Below are 7,950 nucleotides of genomic sequence, written 5' to 3' on the forward strand. Positions count from 1 at the left end.
AGACCAATGACAGTAAGTATCCTTGCCATTTACTGATCCTGACCGATGGTAACCCATTGAATATGTGGATTGACACAGTGATTAGCTGCAGCAATGGGCTCAACCATAGAAATAGTTGTGAAAGATGGTGCAGGAGAACCAGTATTTCCTTCTGTTGTGCATAGGGTTACCATAGGTTGGAACTGACTTGCTGGCACCTATCAACAACAAACAGCATCGACTTCCCTAATGAGCCTCCATAATAGTGAGTATTGTCTGTGAGTTCTGTGTGGTCATTGCATGAGTATCGAACTCAGCATAGCTGTAGAGTGGCATGGGAGAAACACTTGGTGTCAGAATAAGTGTGGTAGTTACATAATCTGTTCTCAATTTGAGACTTATGAGTGAAGGGGTGGAGTTTAGCCTGTCAATCAGGTTACCGTTTGATGACCTCAGTTGTAGGTGCTAAGGAGATGAATAGCTCATTGGAGGTGGGAAACACGCTCCCTGCACTAGTGCCCTGAGCTAGAGGAACCGTATTAGTCTGGGTACTTTAGAGAAACAAATACACAGAAACTCATCATGAGAGAGTTTTATATGAAGGTTAAGTGCGCACCAAGAAAACATCCCAACCCAGTGTTGCCCAAGCCCACAAGTCCAACATTAACCCATATGTCCAACACCAGTCCACAAAGTCCTCCTCCATCTCACAAAACAGACTCAATGATGCTGACTGCAGGAGGAAAGCCGAGTCAGTAAATGTGTAAGCATCTCAGTGCTGGCAAGGGTCTCCACACGGCTGCTCCAGTAACCAGGGCTGCATCAAGATAGGTCCATGTGGCTTCTCCTTGGGGATGTCTTACAGGAAGTCAGTCTTGCAAGCTGAAGCAGGGAACTGCTAAGGCAGCTGCACCCTGGTGCGACCATCACAAAGCAAGAGACCCAAGAACTCCAAAGGCGAGGCTCACCACCCATTTATCCCTCTGCCCTTCAATTAATCCCAAGTGTTTATCTGCCAGGTTGGCACAATGAACTAACTCAGGAAACATGTGGAGACCCCTGCCAGCGCTAAGATGATTATACCACTGGATCCACAAGACTTCCCACTCACTGGCCTGTGATCATCCTTCATTCAGAGCCATTACATGTGTTTCATGACTCTGAAGAGGAATTTATATATTGGTATTGGACATATGGGTTATTATCGGACTTAGGGACTTGATCTGAACTGGGCTGCATTGTTTTTTCAATATTCAATTGCTCTTGTATATAAAGCTCTTTCTTATACACATATGTCTATAAATTTTGCTTCTCTAGTCTACCTAGACTAACACAATAAGTAAGGAAGAATGGAGTGTGGAGGCATGTCTGACTTTTGCCTCATGGCAATAGGGAAGCCAGAAGACGTCAAATATGTCCACCTCCATTGCTCTTTAGGGCATCAGGATCTACTCAAAACTCAGCAAATGAAGTGTGGAACTGGATTTCCATGAAAGAATCATGGGATATTCCAAGACACCAGGGCATGTGTAACACTAAAAGAAGGGATTAGTCAATTGGCTACCACATGGCTGAGAGGCATATTCACCACACTCCTGCAGCGTGCGGGAGTGAACTCAGTACTATAGAATGTTGTCTTTTAGTCAGTCTATGCCTGATGTCTTCTACTTTTACACGACCTTTACATCTTTCCTTGATGGAGGTTTCTGTTCTAGTAACCACAAAGTGTAGAGAAGAGACTCAATTCAGTCACAAGGCCAGGTGGGTTGCAAATAGCAATGGTTATTTCTCAACTGGGTGCAGACAGGCAGAGGCAGAACAGTGCATCCACCCAGGCTGAGGCTGTAACACACATCAGGCCCAAGCTCAGGGACTAGTGCCCTTAGATACTGTACAGAAATGAGGACTGGGGTTGGCCCCTCTGGAGTAGAAAATACCAGCTGAGGTTTTCTTGATCGGTTGGTGGCATGAAAGCTCCAGATAGTCATTTTCAGTCATCATCATTCGTGGTTCGCTGATTCTCTTGTGGTCCTCACCATTCTTGGTCCGCTGGTTTCTGACAAAGGTACATTCTTTCCCATTTGTGCAGAACTTGTGCAGGGTCAGCCTTGGGGCAGACCTTTGTAAGGGTCAGCTTGGGGGCAAACATGGAGGAACTTTGGTTCACAGTAAACGCTAGTAATCTTTACAGTAAGCTGTACAGTAATCAACTTAAAAAGAAAAGGACAGCAAAACAATACAGACCTTTCTGTAGCTATTCATACTTTTAAGACCATTTTCTTTTGATAGTGAGGGGATTTTTCGATTAACATTATGCTAAAAATAACCTCAACTGTGTATTGGCTTTGTCCATAACATTGTAGTATCTTATTGCTAAAATATTCTTTTTTTAATCATTTTATTAGGGGCTCATACAACTCTTATCACAATCCATACACACATCAATTGTGTAAAGTGCATTTGTACATTCATTGACCTCATCATTCTCAAAACATTTCCTCTCCACTTAAACCCCCCGGGCATTAGGTCCTCATTTTTCCCCTCCCTCATGAGCCCTTGACAGTTTATAAATTGTTATTTTGTCATATCTTGCCCTGTCCGACGTCTCCCTTCACCCACTTTTCTGTTGTCCGTCCCCCAGGGAGGAGGTCCCATATAGTTCCTTGTAATCGGTTCCCTCACTAAAATATTTTAAAAATGAACCCAGCACACAATTGCCAGTTCAGTAGTTTAAGAGATGAATCCAAGTGTTTACATCAATTACCGATTTGCAGGGCTGAGCGCTGGGGCATTAAAAACTCTGAAAAACCAAAGCCAATCATTCCAAGAATCTAAAATACCAACACTTTCCAGCCAGGATAGAAAAATGAGCATCCAACGTGAAAAGAACTGCGGGATTGATCAAGCAGGCAATCAAAAGCCACATCTCTATTATTGGTGCTAATAGTGACTTGAAACTCGAAGTTTTGGCTTTCGCTATTATTGATGGTTCCTAGAGTCACAACTTCAACGTCAAACGTGACAGTAGACCTAGAAGTGACTGCAGGTAACTGCTTAGTCTTTTTAATATTTTTCCCTTTACAAAAAGTGCACCATTTTCACTAACGCACACTGCTTGATCCTGCTGCCAAGAGCCATAGTCATTCTGCTTTCCTGCACACACTCTTACATTGGCTCCTCTTTCTGGTCATCCTACAGTTTCAACCTTGAAGGTTCGTTCTTCCCACAGAAAGAAGGTGGATGACTGGAGTAGATACTGCCCACGATTCTGTATCTTGTGGAGTGTGACATTTATTTGACTGTTCAGACTCGATCCCTGAAAGCCATTTGGGAGGCACCAGTGTGGAATGTCCTATCTGGGGGCACTCCCAGGACTCCATTCCTCCCAGCTCTCTTTCTCACTAGCATCGTGTCAATGCTGACTCATAACCACCCAGCCGCGGCTTTCCAAGACTGTCTCTGTTTACGGCAGTTGTAAGCCCGGTTCCTCCTCAGAGCTGCTGGTGATTTCGAATGGCCCACCGTGTGGATTGCAGCCCAATGATAATTACCACTCCACCAGGGCACCTAGGAAACATAAAAAGAAAATGGAAGGCATATGTAGTATTAGCGTACCAGAAAGAACCAGCAGATGTTCAACCACTTCAAGAGGCAGAATGTTATCAAGAACCAATGCTATTGAACAAAGAAATCCAAGCTGTGCTGGAGGCATTGGTAAAAATCAAAAACTCTCAAACTCATGCCATCGACTCCATTCTGACTCCAAGAACCTTATAGGATAAGGTAAAACTGCCACTATGGGCTTTCCAGGTTGGAAAATCTCGACGTAAGCAAAAAGGCCTCATTTTTCTCCCGGGGAGCAGGTCATGGCTTCAAACTGATGACGTTGCAGTTAGCAGCCTAACTTGCAGCCCACAACACCAACAACAAATGACAAAATACCCATTGAAATCTTTCAACAATCAGAGGCAGGGCTGGAGGAACTCACTAGTCAGTGCCAAGAAATTTGGAAGCCAGCTACCTGGCTAACCAACTCGAAGAGATCTGTAAGTTTGTTCATTCCAATGAAAGGTGACTCAGCACAATACTGAAATCACTGTAAAACTTTGCTGAAGATATTTTAAAAACCAGTTGCAGCAATCTACTTACAGAGGGCTGCCAGAAATTCAAGCTGGGTTCAACAGAGGGTACAAAATGAGAGATATTGCTGATAACAGATGGCTCTTGGCTGAAACAAAGAGCAGAAAGATACTGACTTGTCTTTTACTAACTATGCCAAAGCATTCAATTTTGTGGATTGTAACAGGATAACAATGGGAGGAATCCCAGAGCACGTCCTTGTGCTCATTTGGAACCTGTACACAGGCCATTAAACAAAACAAAGGAATACTACATGGTTTAATATCTGAAAAGGTGTGTCAGCATTGTTTCCTTTCATCATACTTACTCAATCTGTATGCTGAGCAAATAACCAAAGAAGCTAGACTATACAAAGAGACGTGGGATCAAGATGAGAGCTCAGGGACATCTAAGATCAAGCCAACTCAGTGACGACCAAGGTTAGACTATCATCGTGATTCTAGAGTCTGCCTATCTTGTTACATATGTGCCTTCTTGTCACATGTATGCCTCTAGTGCCTGCCTCTAGTGCCTTCCCTTCCTATTGTGTGTATGCCCTTAGCTCACCCCCCTCATGGTATACCTTTTGTACAACCCCTTCCTGTTACCTTTGAGTTTACCGTGTGTGACTTGCTTATCTGAGATGATGCAAGCCTGTGAGAGAATAAAGTTCAGTCTCATTCTCGTTCTGGTCATCATGGAAGAGATAAGTCCTTGTATGCTGCATCTTGTCGGATGTCTCTTTAATTTACCCCTCAATTACACAATCGCCCCTTGGACCCATTCAGCTGTGGCCAGGCTGGTCCCCCATAGCAGGTGGGTTCAAATCACCGACCTTTTGGTTAGCAACCGAATGCTTAACCAATACACCACCAAGGATCCTAGAAAAATGAATGCCTCAAAATACTCATTTGTAATTTATTTTTTAAATAACAACAAGGTACGCCCAGTGCTAACTTTGCACTTACACTTTAAAGACAATTCTGAAAAATCTCCCAAAGCATCATTTACAACCTAAATGTTTCACCACGATCTATGGTAACTTTCTGGCCCAAGTAGGCTAGGTACCACTCTCTCCGCCACTAAAACGAATATATTTTTGAGCCAAAAACTACTTTGTGTTCTAAGATCGCACAGTTGGGTGTGAGTCCGCAGGTCTGAGTCCATCAGGCACACGCATGGAGCGCTTGCCCTTCTCTCGGTGCCATTGCCTGGGTGGCCTCGGGTCCTAGAGGCTCTCTGATGAGTCCAAAGTTGGCTACGTCTCGATGAGGAAGAAGCTACCAGTCAGTGAAGGGAAGGTGAAGCACGACTACTACATTGCAAAAGCAGCTTCAGCAGAATGCATATCGTTGATCGCTAACATTCACCTTCAAAAAAAAATGTCTTTAAGTTTTTGAGGAGATAAACTTCACCACCCGTACTTAGTAAGTGACCGCTTCCTGTAAGCAATATAACAGAAGCTTTTGCAAGTTATTGTTTCTGACTTTTTATTAGACAAGCGGCTCTGGGGTGAGAATAGGCGGCTTTGGGGAAAGCCACGCCCATATCTGCATAGCCCTGCCTCCTCCGCCGTGGTTCCAGCCAATCGCGTCGATACAGATGCTCAAAACTATCGCGAGACTTGAACTGCAGCCCTAGCTGGGTTTTAACCCAGTGGACTTGCGCAGAAGGCATTTTTGAAGCGACAGCGCGAGAAGGGAGGCGTGGCGACCCCGTCGTGCGCGTTCGTCGTGACCCCACGCTCTCGCGCGCGCCCGGCAGCTGGGAACTCTGGTTGCTGGGCTGCTCAGGAACCCTGATCCAAACCGGCGTAAAGCGCGCCGTCTCACCCCGAGTGAGTGCTCTGTGAATGGCGAGGGCGACTCCGGCAACCGCGGAGGCCTTCGAGGGACCAGGGCGTTGGTGCTGAGAGGCTCAAGAGTCTTGGAGAACCCACCTTGGTAGGGTTGGAGATGGCAGGGTCAGGGGTCAGCGGTCCGGGAAGGAAGGCAGCACGCCGGGCCACCGAAGGGAGGGCGCGGGGGGGCCCCACCACCCGGAGGCCGGAAGCTGAAGGGTTTGCGGGAAGCGCGGCGCGGTTCCCCCCGAGCCGGTTTCCATATCGGACGCGCGGGCCCGCACCTCGCCGCTGCCCCCTCGGAGCGGAAGGCGGCTGTGTTCTGGCCCTGGCTCGGGGGCTGCTGGGTTGTTTTTGTTTCCAGGGGCCGCACCGGAGCGCCCGAGCGTCGCGGTCGCGCTCCTCGGCCACGGGGCAGCCTGTCTGCCGGGCCTGCTTGGGCTCCCAGTCGCCCGCAGCCCCGATCGCACTCCCCGCACGGCCGGGCAGTCTGTGGGAAGGACACAAAGCTGGACCTCCATTCGCCGGAACTGTCCTCTGGGGCCGGAAACACAGCGAGCCACCGCGCTGTTTGCTTGCTGTGTGGGTTGGTAGTGTAGTCGGAGGGGAGGCCCGGGCTTCCAGATGACTCTGGTTCAAAGTTCTCAGGTCCCTGTGGACTCCTGTTGTTGACATTTCTCACCACCCTGACACAACATTTTGACTCTGGCACGTCCTAGGTTTCTCAGTGAAGACAAGGTGTCTGGTAATGAGAATGATAATATGCAGTGTTAATAAGCTTATATGCCTTCCCCCGCTCCAACTGGGCAGTTTCTACAAAGTAGAAACGTTAGTTTTTTTAGTGTTTTGCCACGTGTAGTGTAACTTGAAGCTTTAGCTAAGAAATAAAATTATGGCAACTTGCACGTGGGGTTCGCCAGGAGTCGGGACGACATCAACACAGCTGACAACAACATGCACTGTTTTAATCATTCCAGAGGGTGTTGTGGGAATGGTGAGACTCCCACGAATCGAATGAACCTATGGTTTCTCGGCTGTTATTGGAAAGATTTAGTTATTCCTGCTGGACGCAGAGTAGCGGTGGGAAAAGTGTGTCTGCTGGACTCCCTTGTGTTGTAGAGCTTGGAAGCACCGGTGAACAGCTAAGCTTGCAGACCAGGAGAAAAGAAATAGTTTGCTTTTGAGAACCAATATTGTGTTCCTTTCTTGTCTAGTGTAAAAGAACTGTGCCCATAAAATTATTAAAACCATTCTCATTTGTGGAGGGCCTTTGTGAAGTTTATATGACAAGCAGTCTTTTTCAGAGCCCAGTCGATGAAATGTAAAGAGCTCTGGTGGCACTGTGGGCTAGGCATTGGGCTGTTTACCAGAAAGTTGGTGGTTCAAGCCCACCAGCCACCCCTAGGGAGAAAGGTGAAGCTGTAAAGATTGACAGTCTCAGAAACCCCACCTGTGGGAATCAACTCACTGACAGTTGGATTGGTGTTACGATAAGGATCCGTGGTGGCACAATTGGTTAAAGCTAGTCTAACGGCTAACCTAAGGGCGGATAAAGGTGAAGCTGTAAAGATTGACAGTCTCAGAAACCCCACCTGTGGGAATCAACTCACTGACAGTTGGATTGGTGTTACGTTAAGGATCCGTGGTGGCACAATTGGTTAAAGCTAGTCTAACGGCTAACCTAAGGCCCAGTGGATGGAATCCATCAATCAGCCTCTGATGAGCAAGATGTAGCTATTTGCTCCCATAAAGAGCACAGCTTCAGAAACCCTATGTGCCATTTCCTGCGGTGGTGGCATAGTGGGTTATGCATTGAGCTGTTAGCTGCACAGCCCCTCTGCAGAAAAAGAATGCTTTCTGCTGCTGAAAAGATTTACAGCCTTGGTGAAACCCTGGTGGGGACTGAGCATGATAGTGGGACAGGAGGAAAATCAAGGGAAATAGAGGAAAGAGCTGGGAAGCAAAGGGCATTTATAGAGGTCTAGATAAAGACATGTACATAGGCAAATATA

The 7,950-nt window shown here is 46.8% G+C and overlaps 1 protein-coding gene across 1 annotated transcript in view; it reads left to right on the forward strand.

Moving 5' to 3' along the window:
• The first annotated feature begins 5,894 nt into the window (after positions 1–5,894).
• Positions 5,895–7,950, forward strand: part of SHPRH (SNF2 histone linker PHD RING helicase) — a 122,643-nt gene continuing 120,587 nt past the window's right edge. Inside the window, exon 1 of the mRNA XM_045294331.1 lies at positions 5,895–6,041. The gene's annotated coding sequence lies outside the window, so the exon portion shown is untranslated. The remainder of the gene's footprint in view (positions 6,042–7,950) is intronic.

This window comes from Echinops telfairi, unplaced genomic scaffold, assembly GCF_000313985.2.
Source record: "Echinops telfairi isolate 266 unplaced genomic scaffold, ASM31398v2 ScPeMD7_3533;HRSCAF=4204_0, whole genome shotgun sequence".
NCBI classification, from domain to species: Eukaryota; Metazoa; Chordata; class Mammalia; order Afrosoricida; family Tenrecidae; genus Echinops; species Echinops telfairi.